Raw genomic sequence first — 20,020 nt, 5'->3', positions numbered from 1 at the left:
AGGCACTGATCTGTAACGTATGCAAACGAACCCTCAGAATTGCGATGATGCATTCTTGATTCTCACAGTGGGCAGTACAGAGAACTTTCCACAGTAACAGTATATATATCAGGGACAAGTAGTGACGGTTGGGTATGATTTCATGACTAATACTCATTTTGTTATACTTTCCCAAGACAAAAAACAATTTCTGATACAGTACTAAGCTGACCTTCTTCTCTGAAGCATATTGATGTCCCCTCTTTCCTTCTCTCTCCATTTGCTTACGCTGAAACACAGAAAGATGCACTCTACAACCCTGCTTGTGAAGGTCCCTTGCCTCAGTTCTGGCTTGTATGAAATACTTTTTGCTTTGAGGAGTGATTGAACCCTACAGTAATGACTGCCAGTAATAGAGAAAAACAACTCCAAATGAAAAAAGAAGCTGAGCACATCTGATGTGTTGTATTTGAAAGGGTTGGAAGTATTGTCTTCATATCTTCTTAGAGCTAGGACATTAAAAACAATATTAGAAACAATAAAAAAATAATAAAACAGGTTATTCTATCAAGAGATAACTAGAAATTGATATTTTGCATTAAAAAAAGTTCCAAAATAAAGAAAAAAATGCAGTCACTAACATCTGCAACTGAAAAACATCTGTTTGATAATGATTTGGCCATGGCAGGCAACTAATTACTACCAGTAACACCTCAATGGAAAGGAAGAAGTCAAAGCAGCCAGGCTCATTAAATATGAATCGTGCTGCTGAACAATTTCTGAAGGCCAGTATGAATAATATTCTTGCTTTCTGACTTGAAATGATCTCTTCTGATCTGAAATGATCTACACCTATAAATCTTGACTTAAGGCTACTGCCTTATATAAGGAAAGGCAGATGACATTGAAGAAAAATAGGATCCTGATTATTTTTTTGTCTTTGGAAAGAAAGAGTCTTTAAATTAATATATAAGGTTTAATACTTCAATGCAAAAAACATAGTACTACGAAACAGAAATTTGACTGAATTCAGTGGGACCAGAATTTTGACTTTAAACAGCAGACATTTGAAAATTACAAGTAACTAACATCTACAGCTGGCTAAAAGTTGGAAAACATTTTCCATCTTTGAACAAAGAGGTTCAAAGAATAAGAATTTCATTTGATTTTGATCAGCAAGAGAGAGAAGAGAGCTGCACATCAGAAATAGAAGCATTCAACCATGAAACAAGAACAAAGACAACTATTAAGGGTGTTTTAGTTTTGTTTAAGGTGAAAGCTTAAGAGGACCAAAATGTCATAAGTCTTCTTGAAAATAATGGCAAATCTCTCCCAGTGACTAATATTTCAGCCCTGCCAGCACTCAGAATTCAACAACACTGAAATGAGGAAAGAAAATTCAGTCACCTTGTCATTTTGAAATGGACCTATAATGAAAACCATTGAAGTGGGTTCATAGACTAGTATCAAGTTCACTAAAACAGAAGACAAGCTCAAATTCAAAAAAAAGTTAAGCTACAAAATAAACCTGATCTCACAAAATGCATTTTGTACATTTGGTGATTCCACAAAATAAAATACAAATGCACCATCCAGTATCTCCTATAACACTTAGTCATTTACTCTGAATTGCCAGTAGTTTATACTGCTGATTTCCAGGTCTGCCTGCAGCTTTACAGGTTCACACTGTGATTTTGTCAGATACCAAGCCTTACCGGGTCACGTTGGGTTAACTCTTGTGTGCAAGACCAGCTGCTACATTTTACTCTGCAGATAGCTGCGTTTTAAAGGTAGGTAAAAGTGTTTCACAATTTTGTGAAGCCTTAGGAAGCAGTCAATCACTGGAAGATTTTCCCAAATACTGTTTGTAGGATTCAAATAATTCTATTCTTTTGGTACCGAATCTACAATTTTATGGCATCAATATATGGTCACCACAATAAACACAAGTTTTCTGATTGTTTATAAACAAAGTTTTCTTATAAGGGCTGAATAACTAAATTCCTTAGTCTAAATGAATAGTTTTTTAGTGAAATAAAATACCTTTGGAAATACCCAGTTGTGAAACTATACGGGGGCTCAAACATTAACCACCAGCTAACTAAATGCATTACTAAATGTAAATTCAGCAATGAACTTTGGAAAATTTGGAGCGTGCCAGCTAGCTCACTGGGTTCATGATCATTACTTTTCCAAAATTGAACACATATTAAATATTCAGAGATTTGGAAACTCAAAATATCCTGTCTCCATATTTTAAAAAAATAATTATTAACACATTTTTATAGTTACCAACATTCATAATGAATTTATTAATAACGAGGGGTTTTTTGTTGCTTTATTTACAACTCCTTTGATAGTAAGGTGTTTTTCCCCTACACCCCATTCACTAAAAGTAGCCTTATTTTTTATTTTTTTCCTATTTACCGCATCAGAAAGAGCACTGTGCAGAAGCAAATATAGAGAAGTACAGAGAGATTTGAAGAGATTGCTGCAAGTAAGCTAGATATAAAACTTCAGTCTATGTTACAGATTTCTATACCTTATTGTATCATACACAATATAAGAACCCTAAGAAAAATTATCCGAATATAACTGAATAGAAAGATAACTTGCACTCAGTTGGCAGATAAAACCAAGAGAAAAGAAAGAGAAAGCTTACATATTTCTTTTACTTCACAGTATGAGGAGCCCAATTGCTTGAACTGCTTACTGAGATCTACAAAAAGTCTCTTGGTTGCACTGTCTAAGCACAAATGGAAAAATAAGCACACATTCAAATTACTGGAGGATCAGATTATTGAAGAATGGAAATATCAGACTTTTATCCCTGTGGTTACAGGATATGTATATAGCTAAAGTGTAAGGATACAAAGAACTTCACAGATTTTCTTTGAGAAAGAGGAAGTGATATGCCTCACACTTCATTTTCTCAAGCTCTCAGGGAAGCTGATTTGATGGGTAAGTGACCAGATAAGTAGAAACTATGGTTTTCCATGAAGAAGATAAAGAGACCTGGGGGGAGGTTTATTATGAATGTCTGAAATATGATGAAATACTATCTTCAATCTGAACATGATAAGGCTTTATCAGGGTGAGCACTTCACGACTTCATTATAAACAGCAATCAATATGAAGCTTCAGGCATGGTATTGAAAACATAATGTAGCAAGGTTGTCCACTTAGTACTTGTGGCTACAGAAATTAGATAACGTAATATTGACTTCATCAAAAGAATGCATTTTAATTCCAGGGTATTTTACATAATAATGATATGGTTGCCATTTTCTCAAAATAGATTATGACAATTACAAACTAATTTTTGTAGAACCTATAAAATGCCACATACTCTATACTATGTGTTGAATTTGGTTTTCATATGCATCTTTTACATAATGCAACTTGGTTTATACAATACATTTATTTCTTGCATTAAAAGAATATAACTGCTTTATGTTAGTATCTATACTTTGTGCAGTGGTCCAAGAGGCTCTGTTCAATTTATTTGCAGGGCAGACAAAATTACATTTGTTAATGATCTTCTGTCTAACAGAAAAATTGATGTCTTCAGCTAGGCTTTTAGCTTACAAGATCTGTACAATCTTTCTAGTATCTATACACCAGGAATCCAAACTCTTACTAATCCAGTATCTATGCAGCATTTCCTCAGCACTCTGTATTTTTATGGACAAATGCTATGCTAAGACATTTATTTAACATTATTTATTCACAGATGTAAACAATCCCAATATACTAGGAAACTTAACCCATACAAAGGGTACAATGCAAAGATAATTACAATACTAATAATCGCAAGAGCAAGAAAAAAGTGTTAGCTGTCAGGGTGAGAGTGTGGTCCATACTTATATTCTAGACACAAGAATGAATGACTCCAGGCAACAAACAGGGAGGAGAAGGTGCTTGAACAGGCATGGGTGTTCTGAAGAAGGACTGTATGGATACCTGCACAGGACCTCATAGAACATGCACATAAGTGCAATAAAAAGATTTTTCAGATGACATCCTCTGAGGTAGAAGACTTCTGTAAATCTTTTTCAATAGTAGAGACTTTAGCCATTAAAACACATGGCTTCATAGTCATTTTCCATGTGAAAAGAGGCAAAAAGAAAACTCTCCCCCTCACTGGACAAGTGAGTCAAATATAAAAACACTCCCAAGCAAATGACAGGTTTTTAGTTCATCTTTGTATCTAACAATGACAGCTGTGTGCATGACTCAGATGGATGATTCAACTGGTGGTGTCCTCTTAGCTTGGTCTAGAAAGGAAGGTGGGGGGAGGGAAGGAGAGAAGCAGTTTATTTTTAAGTAAGCTTTGTTAACAGTTTGCTTGAGAAATCCTTTAAAAGTCTTTCTTTCCTTGAGAGATGAGGTCTTATTTCGAGTCAGCTTCAGAGATTAATAAAAGTAGGTGGCTTCCAGGGAATCTGGAGACAAAGCTGGAAGCCTGAAAGAACAGAAAGGACATACTTTGAAAACATTATGTGACACTGTTGGTGCTTAGTCGGGGTGAGAGCCAAGTCTGAAAAGGGCTGTAGAGACCTATGTGTTTGATAGTTCTGAAACAGTATTATCTAGCAGTTTATTAGAGAAGCTAGACTCACAGCTCTTCCTCCCCAGCAGCCATTATAGCTTTAAAGGCTGTTCCAATTAGCCAAGAGACCAGCTGGACAAGTGGACAATTTAGATGCTTTCCTCACATCAGTAGCTCTCTGACATCTTATCTATCTTCTTTTCATTAATAATGGATCCAGAGTTAGATCCCAGCATCCAAGATGCTTTGATTTCACTAAGACCTCCTTACCTAAGGCATGCACCAAATATATTATGAACTAAATCTCAGGAAGCATGCCACCTATCCCTATGTAGTCAATGAATATTTAAAACCGTGTGTTTGAAATAATGTCAGTATAGAGTTTCCAAGGGAGAGAATTCAGCCTGAAGGATAAAACCTACTAGTAACAGCCCTGTCAGAAATACTAACCTAACCTTGCACAGAGGAGGAAGATAACCTATCTGCTCTTCAGAGACACATTTCTTAAGTATAAAATTGTCACCAAAATGGGCCAAAAGTCAACAAACCAGTCACCAGAAGGAAAATAAAACGCTTTCTCTGGACAACACTTCACAATGGAGGGAAAAAACATCCACTTTCTATTCTCAAAGACTATTTTCAGCTCTAGGATCACGTTAAAATTCATATCTCCAAAAACGATGGAAGTTTGGTCTCAGTTATTACAGCGCATTGTATCCATGGAAGAGTTCAATAAAGGGTTACCCACAGCCTACCTCACTACAAAGAACGACAAACAAACAGGTGGAATAGCAGGCATTTCTGAGAGAAAACTAAAACACCACATCTACTTCAGTTAGTAGCAAGGACAACGATAGCACAAACAGCTTGTCTTGCTCCTGAACATACCTTTTATGACAAAGAAGCTTTTAGAGAAAAAGGTAAATTCATTCATTTGATAGATGACATCTTTATATAATGCACATGCAGATTCCTGAAAGATTTTTGATGAAAAATACTACAGATTTTTCAACAAGAATAAGCAACAGTAAAACTTACCCAATTAGGTTTATACTGAGGCTTAAAACATTGGATATTAGATAGTGGTTTCAATTAGTTATCTCTAAACATGAATGGTTTTCATGTAAATAATCTGCCAATCTCCGAATCTGACCAATACAGACACTTGTACTTCATACCATCAGAACTTTAAAAATACTCAAAAATGCCAGTGGATCCTTTCCACTCAGGTAGCAAGCACATTAGGATTCCTCCCCCACAGCAGTCATACTACTCAACTGAGACAAGCAGAAATCCCAGTGCTCTCCTGGGATACAACTGTCAGAGTGCCAAATGATTCAGTGGCCTCGTCCACTTACGTGCAATCATACCCAGGCCAAGTACCAACATACTCTCAGGCATCCATCTAGGAGCCTTGCCAATTGTACAGGAATAACAGCAGCATCAGCTGGCTATTCTTTTCAACACTGGCTGGTAGTTTGCCATTTCATTTACTAAGTAAGGCAGTCCAGGACTTTTAGTCTGGCACTTTCTTATTGTTTTTATTATCCAAATTACAGTGATAGCTCCCACTGGTTCACTTCTGAGAATTCACAATGAATTTCTGAAGCATGATCTAAATTCCATCGATAAAAAACAGCCTTCTTTTTCTTATATTCAGTAGGGTACAAACCAGACTTTAGAGATTAAAAATCTATGCATTTGACTTTGCTTTTTCAGAAAATTAATGCTGAAAACAAAAATAAAACCATTTATGTAATGCAAACGATGAAGCTGAGTTGAAGGAAGAACTGTTCCTGTAGCATTCCAGCTTTTCCTCTTTGCATACTGTGTGCATATGAAAGCACAAGGTAATAGAAGGGCCCTTAACTGAGCTCAGAATTGAAATCACTGTCAAATTTACATGGAGTGATGAACTGGAAGACATGGATGAAAGGCTAGATAGTTGTTGTGTTCTATGCAGGAATATAAAGGAAGTCATTACCCATATCCTACCTATATGGTTTCCATGTATAAAGCCAGTAAAAACAATTTGTGCTCAGAAACGGTAAGCAGGCAAAGGGCTTGCACTGCTGCTGACACATGTAAAGGACATGGGAGTGAGTTGTATGATCATAACAATGTATAAATGTTGTATGGTTTAACTTCAGTGGTGCATTTGCCTTGCCAGAAAGCTCTGGAACGTAGCCAATTCCTCCAAAACAGGAATTCAATGTATAAATTGTGTTCCGGGATAAATGAGAGCAACAATTCCCATTCTCCCTTCCTCCAGAAGGGGACACTCTAGGCAGCAAATGAAATTTTGCTTTACAAAATTTCTTTTAATTTTCCGTTGTGTCATTCCCCCAAATTATTAACAGTGAGCTGTTTTCTCCCAGACTTTGGATTTCATGGGAGTTTCTATAACATCATATCTGACATGCTTTTTGTGTTGTACTGCAGAGAAGAGTAACTTAATGATACTTTTAGGTAGAATGAGTCAGGTCTCCAACCTTCTCTGCATTCTTGTGGTATATCCCCCATGCTTTCTCAAAGTACATGGATCCTGTCAAGAAACAGTCTCAAGGAGACCCAGTTTGGAGGACTTCGCTTCTTTCTCAGCTTTTTACACATCAGTGTCACAGCAGTGCAAGTTGAAGTCTAACCTGAAAGGAATAATTCTGCAACTCAGCAGGAAAAGGTAAACCCTGTGATTACAGGGAATGCTATGTAATTCTTCAGCCTTTCAAGACAGCTGAAGCTGCAAGTAGCACAGCTGCAGCAATGTTAGATACTTGGTGATAAGACCAAGGTGACTTCGCTTCTGTGTTATCAAAACCACACAGAAATATTTCCACCTCAAGAACTTTCTGATCAAAATATATTAAAAAATTAAATAACCTGTCAATTGACGTGGATAAGCAAAAACAATTCATTCACCCTTGTCTGTGAAGAAGCTGGGTCAGTGTACCTGCAGAAGAGTTGGGTAGTAAAAACATGGAAATTTTAGTTTTTTCACTGCAAACATTCTAAGTCAGTTTTACATGAAAATTGGAGATTACAAGGATATCTAGGCAAATGCAAAGCCACCTATTTATTCTCTGAAGTACTTGTTGTGAGGAGATGCAGGGAGTTTATGATGGAATAAGAAAACACAGTTCACAACATATTAAAATTTATAGTTCAGCATATGGAGAAAAATAGGAACTATCAAACATCATTTCATTGGATGATACAGATACTGCCCAAAATATACAGCATGCTTTTAGAAGTAACAGCAATTGCAAACAGAGGGAATGGCACTATGGTTTTCACAGAAATATTTTATGTCTAGATCCATACAGTCTGCAGGGAGAAGGGATGATATAAAATAGTTTCACAGACTAAGAGACTACCCAATTCATTGCGGCAAAGGTAAATACAGGTCATCTCACAGAGACAAATAACTCAACTGGGGTCCTTTTTTTTTTTTTTTTAAAAAAAAAAAAAAAAAAGGAAAGAAGAAATTAAAAAATTAAACGTGATTTTCACTAAATTGGAGTGTTGCAATAATCCATCCAGTTCCTTTAGGATAGTGAAATATCATATTTTTACTTTACTGATGAAAAGCACAGTTAAAGTGTTTTCCTCTAGCAACCTTCTGTTGTCCTGCCCTCTCAATCAACTATTTTTAACTTTTAAATCTGGAGAATGGTATCACATAACAAATCCATCAATTTTTACATCTGAGGTCTCATCATATGAGCATCACCTCATATGAATCTCAGTGATTGTGCCTGCAGGACTAACACTGCTTTCTAAAAAGATTACATGGACCAAAAGAAACCACTTTATTTTGCCCTCTGGCTTTCAATGTGAAACAAGTGTCATTGTGAAATGCTGACAAGATTCTCTCATGTTTTCTAGCTTTGAAAAACTACAGCACAATGCTAATGTTGGAAGCACACAAACAAAATATAGGAAGATTTTATTTATTTATTATTAAAAGCTACAGTACAATAATTACTAAAATTTGAGCAGACAACATAATTGTACCCTTCTGCATGAAAATAAGGAAAGGAGAAAAGAGAAATCTTATGGACATTTCAATATATTTACATATGATGACATAATAAGATATTCCATTTATGCAGGACACTAAGTTTGGAAATCATCCTTATGCAACATGAGACTTGCATCCAGGAGATGCGTTGAAAGTTTGGATGATTTTCATGCTTTATATAGGTCCTACACACACTGAATTTCACCAGCTGTTGTGAAGTGTTTTCCTACTTTACTCCTGCACCACTGCATTAGAGCACCATCCCAGGGAATGGAGCAAACTGCTTCTCAAATGAGCTTGCAGCAGTACATGATCATTCAGTGGATGTTCTGTTTTAAATCAAGCTTTTGCCATCTGTTCCTCTGCTAATTACAAATGCTACAGATATCCACAACTATACTGCAAGGAAAAAAAGGCTATTAAAGCACATGTATTCTTTCTACAATGCATCTTTGTTGTTTATCAAATTAAAACTAATACCACCCACCACACAACGCTCAAGTCCCACAGTAGGAAGACCACATCAATGCAGGTGTTTACAGCTTCTTACCTGGCAATAAGCCAGCTGTGATTTCTTGGAGTCCAAAATGTATTATGTATACTCAGCAAGAGAATCTTCACAACTGTGCCCAGAATCACACACAGTTCTTAAGTGGGGGTTACCAGAAGCTTTGCTCACACGAACACTTGCTAACCAGCGTCTGGGCCATGCAGGATGCTCATTAGCAGCTAACTAGCTTTCAGCTGTATCCCCTCTAAATCCCTTCCTGCTCTCCTCTCCCTCCAACCTTAACACCATAATCAAGCTATATTTTTGGAATCCTCTGTAATGAAGGAGCACATGCTTTTCCGTATCTAACTTCTTCCCATTCTGTCTATGCTTGTAACTCCATTACCTACATACACACACACACACAGAAATGTCTTATCCTTCTTTTCCTCTTTTTGCCAGGCATTTTCTGTGAAGGAAAGATCTCCAACCTTAAAAAAAAAAAAAAAAAAAAGACTGTTTCAACTATGATTTCTCACCTAATGGAGCATGTCTCCAACTCAGCCATGACTACTCAGGAAGCTTCAGCTTTAAAGCCAGCCAATGCCCTAAGGCTTAGTTTCTCATTTTATATATACATGTATCTCTTTATTGAGTTTGAATTTTAGAGACAATCTTATGTCATTCCAGATGGAACATGTCAACCTCACCATTCCCAATGTATCAGTAATGGTTTTGCAATGATGGAGGTAGGTTTTAAAATAATTTCCTTCTTGCAGCTTCTTTCATTACTAATGACTACAGCCATGCTGAGCACACAACCATATTCTTCCCTATTTTACTTTGCCGTGCTGCAATAGAATACTTCTCATCTTTGATTACACAGTGTCATATTCATCCTTTAAACCATGAACGGAGTATCTCTACAAAAAAAATAAGGTTCTTTGTTTACTAATACAAAAAGTTCTGATAGCCCCTACGAAGCTGTATTTTTGTTGTTGCTTTTTCTTCCTCCATATGAAGATGGCATTCTTGGTGATGGCAGATGTTGCTTCGGAAGTGGAAATTTCAATATATTTTAAAATAGTTCTAGAATTTTTTGTTATATTTTTATAAATGCTCCATAATTGTCCGTTTATACCCAATAAAGTTTCTTGCACTTATATTCACACTTCTCTTTTACAAGGTATTGTACACGGATAGGAAACACTTCTTTGTTATCGCTAACATCAGTGTCTCTGGGGAAAAAATATTACCTTTCATCTTAGGTTATAAGGAATTCATTACAAGCCACAAAATCTTCACTCTGCCAATCATTTTAACATTTATTAAGATATGACACATGCATAATACACAAAGCACCTCTTCATGAGAGGAACCAAAGGCTTTATAGAAAGAAGAGGAAACCAGATATAAAAATAAACAATTGTGTCACATAAGAATTATCATTTCAGTACATCTCACTTCATATTTTAATGAAAATAAGACATTATGCATCCTGTTGCAGCTGTTAACTTTGCTATATAAGCATCTTTGTAAGTGATCATATTAATAAATCTGTGGCTATTGACATGAATTACTACATACTTTTTTATAAACAAATATATCTGGAGTACCAGTTTTCTTCATCTGGCAAAGCTTCCGTTATATGCATAACTGACAGTTGTGTGGTATTTTTCCAGTTCATATTTATTGAAATTAAATGTGACAGAATTCTTTTTTTGGATGCTGTTGACCTCAGCGAGCCATAATGTGGAGATTCACGGTTGTGTTTAAGGAATATGCTGGGTAATTCTATATTTAAATCACTAATTATCCCATGTCTATGATATCCTTACTGAAGGCAACACTCTGGTGTTCTTTCATGGTGTTTTTTGTTTGTTTGTTTGTTTGTTTTTAGCAACAACTTTAGGAAGTTTTAAAAAGATCAGTAGACTTTTTAAACTTATTAAGACTCATGAGTTTCACCAGATGTAGCTTAACATTAAGATAAAACAAGATACAGGAAATTTGCTGTGCATTATATCTCTGCTCTAACAGAAAATATCTAATCCCCCTTAAATATGATCTCAAAATAGAGGTGTGTCTACCTAGTATTTAAAAAACAAAATAAACAAACAAACAAAAAACACTCTAGCTAGCATGAAAAAGACTGGTTAGCCCAGCTTCTCTTAGGGGGATTAAAAAAAAAAAAAAAGACATAATTTATCCGTGATACATGTTGAATGATGTTTATGTTATCATGCAAAAAATTAATTTAACCCACTAAGTACTGCTGTCAGATACTGGCACATATACCCAAAGGAAGAATACAGACCTGTTAACCTTCATCTTTCTATATTCAAACCCAGTACACAACCAGTAGAACTGCATTGTCCTGGGACTTGCACAACATAAAATTTGTTGTTAGATTTAGTATTAGGTTGACAGATAACTCTGCAGCTAGCTTTGTCCTCTGCTCCCACAACCGCCTAACCCAGATGTACATCTCTGTATGCCTAACCACACTGGAAAATTGCTTTAAGATGTGGTAAAGGGTGCCACAGAAAGAGTAAGAGCTGCTGAAGATGGAATGACACCCCAGGGAGGGTTCAGCACCGGACAGCTCTGCACCGCACCAGGCCTCAGACCCTGCACAGGCTCTGGGCGAGTAATAGGGCTCTGCCAGAACACACTCTTCCAGGTGTAACAGTCTTAGATGAAGTGGGCATATTTCAGAGCAGTTTCTTTAACATATCACTACAGTGCATGCAAATGTACAGCAAAGTTTTCAGGTAAAGGGATTACTAATATGCATCCCCTGCAATAAAATGGAGAGGGAACAGATTAGAATCTATGTAGTGCAGGTTGGTGGAAATATTTTAATTCCATCTTTTGGGGATGATAGTATAAGAAGAATATGTGAAACTGGTCATCCCACCTTCAGGGAGTGAAAATTTAAATGGAAGTGGAATCACTGTCACTGCACTGTTGAAGTCTAAAATTGATTTTTATTAATATATACTACACACAATCAAGTTCTACCAAGAACCTAAATATCCCTAGTAGACACAGAAGCACTACTCCAAAAAATGTTTTCCCCTCTCTCCCTCAAACAAGCAGTTCAGTCTGTCTCAGCTGCAGACTCATTTCTTAACCCTGCTATGATCATTTTAACCATCCATTAGGAAGAAGTTAAAGCCTGTCCTTCCTACTTCTTTGGTTTTCTGTTCAGGTTCAACCATTAGAACTAGAAGAGAAAGACATAGAGGGCAGTATACAAGCAGCAGGAGACAATACTGAGATAAATTTCTGAATAGACAAGGAAACTCATAGAAAGAAAGCTGAAGTCAGCTCTCCAACCTAAAAAGCACACAAAAACTATCCACAAGGTATGCTGTGAAATTTCAGATTAAATTGTATACATATGCAGCTGAATTTCCTGATTAGACAATTTCAAAATAACTTGCATAGACAGACAAATATTACTACCTTTATCAATTCCAATGTTGGCCACAATTGAACTGTATGCCATGATATATTGAAACCTTTCTTGAAAACCAGTCTGAGATAGTTACTTTAACAGCAATTTTTAATCAAGTATTTTTCTATCTGCCCAGGAGAAAGCAATCAGTGAAGTGGATTTATGACACTAAGTTCATTAAGAGGACAGCCAAGATCACAGAATTAATTGAAGCCCCCTTGTATCCATTTAATGAGAATGATTTTCTGTTACTCTGGATTACAAACCAAGCTATAGAAGTGACAGATAAAGACCAATCTACTTCCTGCCAAAACCTCTATTCAGTAGTTTAGCAATTACTTATCTGTAAACTGAATTTTGAATCATATCTTAGCCTTGAAACTCATTAGGCATTAGATGTTCAGTCCAAATATGTAATTCAATTTTAGCTGCCAACCTGCGACAGCAAATCTACCAATGATAACTGCTGGCGTTAATCTACCTGGTGACAGACTATTTAGAGTTAAGGCTTGGTAACATAGCAGCAATAAGGCCCCACATAGAGCTGCAACAAAGTGTTGGAAGTACAGAAATTCACACTGAAGACAGTGGCGTTACTTTAGCTTGGCTGTGTCAACTCCACTTCTTTGTTTTGGTTGGAATCTATCAAGTGTGTTTTCTGCAGACTGAACATGTTTGATTTTCAGATAGTTTGATTCTTCCAGGAAGCTGCTACTACTTATGCTGGCCAAAAACCTGATCTTTCAGCCTTTTCCAACTACATAGTGTCCTCCAAAAGACAAAAATAACCATTTAAACTAACTGGCCTTTCATGTACAGTCTTCTTTGTATAACAGGAAAATGAGGAATACAACAAACTCAGGCATCACTGAAGTCTTTGAGAACTTGGTCATCAGCATCAACAGAACTTCACTAAAGATCTTTTGGATGATTTTTTTTTTTATAATATGGGGAAAGAAATAATTAAACAGTCTTTGAATAAACAGATGTTATCAAAAAGAAAAAAGAGTTTTCATACCCCAAATGTAGTATTTCACCTACATTTCCCTCATGAAGTCCTGCCTCTTGTAAAATTAGCTCACTAGCACCACCCCATATTCAGGTAGCCTTGTATTTTATCCACAAACCTCTCCCACACTATTTAATTACGTATGTCTAGCCTCTTGGTTAACACTGTAAGTACAGAAGACAAATAAAAGTACAAACTCACAAGTTGTAGGAAGTATTATCTCATGGCTATGTACCGGGTTTTGATTTGCTGAAATTTTGCACATATGAGGCACTAGCATTGTGATTTGTCAAAATTGGCTTTTCCAAATTTTTAAAATTCAATTTTAACTCCACATGTAACAAGAAGCAAAAGATTTCTCTTACAAAAAACAAACAAAAAAACTTTCTTTCTGTACTTACAAAGGTGCAGCATGCTCTTCACGTCATTGTATTTCCTATAGCTCCCACTCCAACTCTTAAAACATAGAATTTGAATCCAGATATATAACAGAAGACTCCATTCACAGAAATCTGACAAAACTACAGATTAAAAAATTACCCTATGGAAAAGAAAACCTGTAAAATTTAAGGGTTCGGGAGACGGGGAAGAGAAAGTAGTAGAATCCAAGAATTCTACTACAGTACTCTAAAGAACTGTAAAACATGTCAGTGAAATCTTCAGACCTACAGAATTCCTTATTAGGGATACAATTAGTGACTGCAGTCTATAGAAGATTTCTGCAAGGTTACTGCTCAATTTAGGACTTGAAACATATAATATAGAAACTAATATGATAATTTTCTACTGACCTGTTCAGCTTTAGAGTCTTATGTCATTCCTAGGCAAGCTAGATACATGTTAGTTAACCATTAAAAGTGTTCTCTCCATACCTTCCAAGTTAATTATTCTGACATAAATGCCATTATTTTTCCCCTTGTCCACTGCTGAAGGAACGTGTCAAGTTTGAGAAGAGCATTTTTAGTAATCATGTCTCTGCTGGTTTTAAGTAGCTGATTGTGAATTACACTTGGACAAATTTGGTCTTATGTTCTGCTACTCTTTTAAACTTCACACAGATTTGGCAGATATATCTCAGCTGTACTTCACAATCACATTTATATTCCAGCCTTGTTAGCTCAAAAATGCCAGGGGATCTGGGGATACTTGTGTTATTTGGGTATCTGAGATCAAGTTCCACCAGACTAAAAAAATGTGGATAGGAAGCAAGACAGCCATCTGCATGGGGATTTAATCTTAATGAAGAGATACATGAAATAACAATCCAGGGCCTCTTAAAAAAAAATCACAGAATCCAGGTTATGTTTTACGTTAACTACACCATAATCTTTTTTGTTAACATACAAGCTCCATTTTAAAACTGAATTTTAAAAAGATAACTTTTAAAAAACTAACTGTGAGTAGATTAATACTCTTTGTCCTAAAGTCAGGAATAAAATTATTTTTGTTGGCTATATTCTGCTCCTTTCTTTATGTCAACTTCTCATAACCCTCTCTCAATAAAATTTCTGTAGCAAATCTACTCTTTCAAAATTAGCTTTATGCAAGTAAAGTCAATTCCTATGCTCTTAATATTACTAGTTAAATATGTTTCATACAATTTTCTTTCTTTAACAGAACCAGAAATCTTTCATCTTATGCATTTCAACAATATATTTGTTCTCTTTAGAGTAGCATTACTTCTGTTACTTAGAATAACTCTGCAAAAATCAATAAATGTACACAGGTTTTCTCTCTCATCTATTTCAAGCTAAGCTGCCAGGACCCAGAATAAATTCATTTCAGCTCTCAGTTCCATGACCTTCTGCTTTGTACTTTTAAATTTCATTTCATTTCAATTACTTGAGTTCTCAAGGTCTTCCAGTTCTGCCCGCTTGGTATTCCAGCCCTTCTCCATATTGGTCATGTTTTCCAGCTCTCTGCTATCAATTTTCACTACCGCACTCTTAATTTGGGGCTAAACAAACCAGAGAAGAAAAGTGCAACAAGAGGAAAAGCAGGTGCAGAAGCATGAAGAGATCAGCACAATATCCATCAATGGCAATGCTGGAACAGTACAGCTCCCTCAGCCTGTATTTGCTATACCACCTAACGCAGCATTTTTGCTTAGGGTCAGGGTGAACTCAGTAGGCTCAGAGAGCTGATGTACATGAATAACTGACAAAATCGTCTCTTCAGTGAATCATATTAGGGGCTGGTGGTCTGTGCCAACCTGAGAAACCTAATATATAATCTAATCCACTTATCTATAAATGTTAATGCTTCTCATAGTTACATTCAGCTACTTATTTACTGTAAGTGTGTGAAATTTTATATGCACAGATTTCATGTCTCATTTCCTAGGCATGCATAGTCTCAAAGCATATCACGGATGGGTTTGCTAACACGATAACCTGAAGTGAATTGAAACTCTGCAAGTAATAAAATTTAGAGAAACAGTTTAGCTAATGAAGAACATAGCCTGGCAATCTTCCATGCATAAACATACACCAAAACCAGGTCCTGCCAAGATTCTTAGCTTGCAACTTTTTAGAAAGTCCTTGTATGGTTTATATTAGATCCTTTAAGTTCTTTTAATTTTTCCCCTTTTTGCAGTTTAATCCATAGCTAGTTGCACTTATTGCCTCTTTTTAATGTAAGTATTAATAATGTAATAGACATAAGTCCAAGTAGAAGTAATAGTATTAGTGTGTTCATATAATTTGGTTAAGACAGGCCTTACACTAAGAGGACTCATTCTGTGCCTTCTATGCCAAGCCTCTATGAATGGAATGAGATGCTGCAGTGTGACCTGTTAGAGTAATGTGTATGGCTATTCACATAATAAATGCTTTCTAAGACTCGTAAGAATTCACTTCACATTCAGGTACTGAATTTGCACTTAAGCTCCCATTAAGCCAAAGAATCTCTCTCAACAGATTTAATCGAATGATTGAGGCCTTAACATTTGTTTTCATATCTAAAGGTCTAATTTACCTCTCATATTCTTAAAGTCTTCTTTTCCAAGCCTCAAATGTGTACAAAGAAAATATCTGCAGTTGCTTCCTACAGACTGTAGCTTGCTTACTGTTCTCTTTTTCTAGTAAGAATATTGACTTAGTTTTTAGTTTTCAGATACTTAAGTAACTGACTAGGTCTAGTTTAGTACTTATGTAAGCATTCAAACCACATTCAGTGTATGAATTAAATGAATAAAATTCCACATAGCCACAAATGCTGAGTGCTGTTCTTTCTTTTGTATGGTTCAACACAAAGTCATGAGGGAGAGAAACACTCTTATCCCCAGCTATACAATGGCACTTAAGACGGAGAGATTTTGTCACTGGCCACATAGGAAGTCCATGATACACTAGGAAAAAGAGGCAGAAGACAGACAGGAATATCAGGTCAGATCATATTTAAAGCATATCAACACATGAGACATTATGCCATTATTGATACTGGATGAATAGACCATACACAAGATTTTCAGGAGCATGTGCTTCACAACACATCAGTCAGACTGGTCTTACTATTCATTAGCAGGCTTTGCTTTGTCTTAAAACTGAAGCCCTTAAATATTGCACAAATTGTGTTCAAACCATATGAAAACATTGCATTGTCAAGTCTTGTTTGTACCAGATCTTGAGGCCTTTTGAAAATGTTGATAGGGCATCATTTTACATTATGAAACTTGGTCAAACTTAAAAATTTAGCCTGATTATGTGTTTATAATGTTGCGTTCAAATGAGGTGTACTTCTGTGCTGTCTTTTCACTGAAGAGTAATGATTGCTGGACCATTAGGGGCAACTACCATGCTGTCTTTACCCAAAAGAAATATGGGTCATACTTGAGAAAACAATCAATACTTGTCTTCTCAAATCAGGCCATATTGGACCATAGCTCAATAAGCTTGACCAACCAATTGATTTTGAAAAGAATAAGTGAAAAAGATGAAGGAATCTCTATTTAAAATTTTATACTCAGTTATATCCCATACGTAAAGAAATCTGGTGGTTGTGCAGCACTGTGCATACATATATGCATGTAAATCTGTCATACGTTTGTGTTGCACGCATATATGTGCAACAAATAGTTTAAAGTGACCACAGCCACAACAATTAAATCTAAGCTTTATATGTGCTATGTTTCTTCTACTGTGCATGTGGACACAATTATGTAAATATTTGTGCAACCTGATATCACGTGACATCAAATTCTGAAAGCTACTAAAGGTAATTATGATTTTTACTGCAAAATTACTTCTGCTGATTTGTAGGGTATGGCCTAGGCCCTTTGCTCTGTAGCAGCTGTAGTGTCAGATTCAGTAAGGTATTAACTGAAACACCACTTCTATACTCCAGACTTTTGTACAGAGCCTACACTGAGAATTTCATCCAGTAATGATGTACAGTTACAGCTTGGGAATGAAGGGAAGATGGGAAAAGAGTTTCCCTGCAAATTCAACAATTATAAATGAAATGCTAATCTACTCCACACATAGCAGTTAATACTGCTGTGTGTCATTTCACTAAGCAGTTTTACAAAAATATTTTAACACCCCATTCCAAAGCAACATGGCCACAAAGCATTACATCTCTGCACACAAGAAGTGTGCTCTCATTCCTAATGTGTGTGAACAGAAACTCTCACAGAAGATTATGATGCATTAAAATCACTTTGGTTGGAAATACATAATTAAGAGTTTAATTACTTATACAATCTTTTTATATTTTTTCTTTGAAAAAGCTTAGTAGATTAGCAGTCTCTATTAGTTTGCCACATAGAATACTTCATGGACACACAGCTGTAACGATAGTTTTAATGTAAATAAATAGAACCATTAAAATAGCTGAGGAGAAAGATATCTAAACTTTGCACAAACTTTATATTATTTATTTCTGTTTGACAGAGGACTTGTTAAGATTTTTTTCCATAAAATGGTTCTTCCTATGGAAGAGAGTTTTGAGGCTTTACAGATTTTGTTAGCATTTTCAGTAGTTCTAAAAAAACATTTTCAATTGTGAAATGTTAGAACATGAAAGAGGTAATATTAATGAATATCTTCCCTACGAAGAGGAATCATGCCTCTGAAAATTGCACCTGTGAGACAGGAAAGGGTATGAGAAGTTGCAAAGACTTCAGACTTTAAAAAAATGCATAAAATGAAATACAAACTTTAAGCTCAAGAAGCATAATTTAATACAAAGTCTCTATTTGTAAGGAGCCTGTTGAAAGATGTAGAGAGTCATCTGCTAGAATTCTGTCGCTAATTAAAAACATTTTGGTTGAATTTGCCAGTCGTTCATTCAATTTACCATTTTCAGATGGTGTTGAACTGTCATGTCAAGTGTTGTGTAGGAATTAGGAAGAGAAATCCTTAGCCTGCATTCCCCAGAAGAATAAAGCAGCTAATCACAAAGATTCCCTTGGAGCCTGGTAAAAATCTATGAATCCATATTAACTGTGGAATACCCTTAATAAAATACTACTTACTGTTTAAGCATAGGCTTTTTGGGGAACCAATTATGAGAATTTCAACAGTCCCAATAGTTGAACATCATCATAGTGACTGCATACAAATGTACATTCTGATATAATAGTCGGTGCTATTGATAAGTCCATACTTTGTTATATTAAAATTCAGAGTACAGAATGATTTTTCGGACACAGAACTACCAGAAAACGTAGAGAGAATAAGCTAAGCAGAGACTGGTCACATTTAACCTTAATACTTCAACTTCTTTGCATAGTAAGGTACAACATTCAGACCACAGCAACAAATGTATAATATCAAAGTTTAACTTTTTAATATATTATAAAGCACCTGAGCTACTTAAATGAGAATAAATTAATAAATAGCACACACACAACAAACTTACAGAACAGTACTAGCAGAACTGCTAGCCAACTACGTACTTGTCCCTTTCCTATAGTCACAATGCAGCCAGAGTGCACAAGTCCCATGCAATCAAGAATACTTAACCTCAGTGTGCTCCTGATCATCATTAACAGCAATGTTTCCCTTATCCAGCCTTAGAAACACTGAAGCAGGCCTTCCTGTGTATACTCCAAGAAAGATTTTTCAACATACAGGCAACAGAAGCAAAAGGAGCTCCAGAAATGTTACATTTGCTTTAAACATTGTGTTTGCCTTCCACTAGTCATTGACTTGCCATGCCCAACTGTATTCAATCTAAGGAAATTCAAAGCTTAATCTTAGGATCTTAGGAAAGTGATTTGTTTTGTGCAGGTACATGTCATAACATATCTTGAAGTCATCCCTATTTTCTAGGCTGGGAAGTAAAAAAAAAAGTCAAAGCATCGCTTCCTCCAAACCTATACCAGTGTCAAAACATCCATGATCAGAATTGACAATAAAATATTTTCCACCAAATCTGTAGGTGAAAAAATGCTTCAGTGTTTACCACCTGGTGGCTCAAACTGGTAAATATACCCTTCTTAAACATGCAATATCGTCGTTTACATTTAACTAGCCTCTTCAGCAGCAGGCACAGAAACTTCT

The 20,020-nt window shown here is 35.9% G+C and overlaps 1 protein-coding gene across 1 annotated transcript in view; it reads right to left on the bottom strand.

The window, feature by feature from the left end:
* Nucleotides 1-20,020, bottom strand: part of SPOCK1 (SPARC (osteonectin), cwcv and kazal like domains proteoglycan 1) — a 287,906-nt gene that overhangs the window by 266,982 nt on the left and 904 nt on the right. The gene's annotated exons all lie outside the window — the stretch shown is intronic.

The sequence above is a fragment of the Aythya ferina genome (assembly GCF_964211825.1).
Source record: "Aythya ferina genome assembly, chromosome: 14".
Taxonomy (NCBI): Eukaryota; Metazoa; Chordata; class Aves; order Anseriformes; family Anatidae; genus Aythya; species Aythya ferina.
Note: the sequence above shows the minus strand (reverse complement) of the source record. Positions and strands in the feature narration are given on the sequence as shown.